This window comes from Myotis davidii, unplaced genomic scaffold (assembly GCF_000327345.1).
Source record: "Myotis davidii unplaced genomic scaffold, ASM32734v1 scaffold370, whole genome shotgun sequence".
Taxonomy (NCBI): Eukaryota; Metazoa; Chordata; class Mammalia; order Chiroptera; family Vespertilionidae; genus Myotis; species Myotis davidii.
In genome coordinates, this window is record NW_006288615.1 from 15,350,727 (window position 1) to 15,351,392 (window position 666).

Sequence of the window (666 nt, forward strand, 5' to 3'; positions counted from 1 at the left end):
ACGTGACACGTGAACTCATTTTTTTGGTTGATTTTTCTTTGTTAAATGGCATTTAAATATATAAAATAACTATCAAAAATATAAATCTTTGTTTTACTATGGTTGCAAATATCAAAAAATTTCTATATGTGACACAGCACCAGAGTTAAGTTAGGGTTTTTCAAAATGCTGACACAAGGAGCTCAAAAGGTTCGCCATCACTGTCCTAGTTCATAAGGCAACAGTCAACCACTGAACCATACCAGCCAGGCCAAATGACACTTTTTATCACACTGTTTGCTATTCATGCACTAGAAAATGCTCAGTAGCCCTGGCCAGTTTTTCTCAGTGGTTAGAGCGTGGCCCTGCCCACCAACGGCCATGGGTTTGTGTCCTACCTCGGTTGCCGTTTCCCCAGCCCCAGGAGGGGCATGTGCGGGAGGCAACCAGTCAATGCATCTCTCTCATCTGGATGTTTACCTCTTTCTTTATCCCCCTCCTCCCTCCCTTCCACCCTCTTTAGGAATCCTTGGAAAAAATATCCTGGGTGAGGATTAAAAATAAAGAAAAGAAAATGCTCAGTAGCTTAGGAAATGCTCATTGCAGATTGACAAAAAAGAATGTTATTTTGTAATGGCTTAGGCCAGGGGTGGGCAACCCCTGGCACGCGTGCCAAACATGGCACGC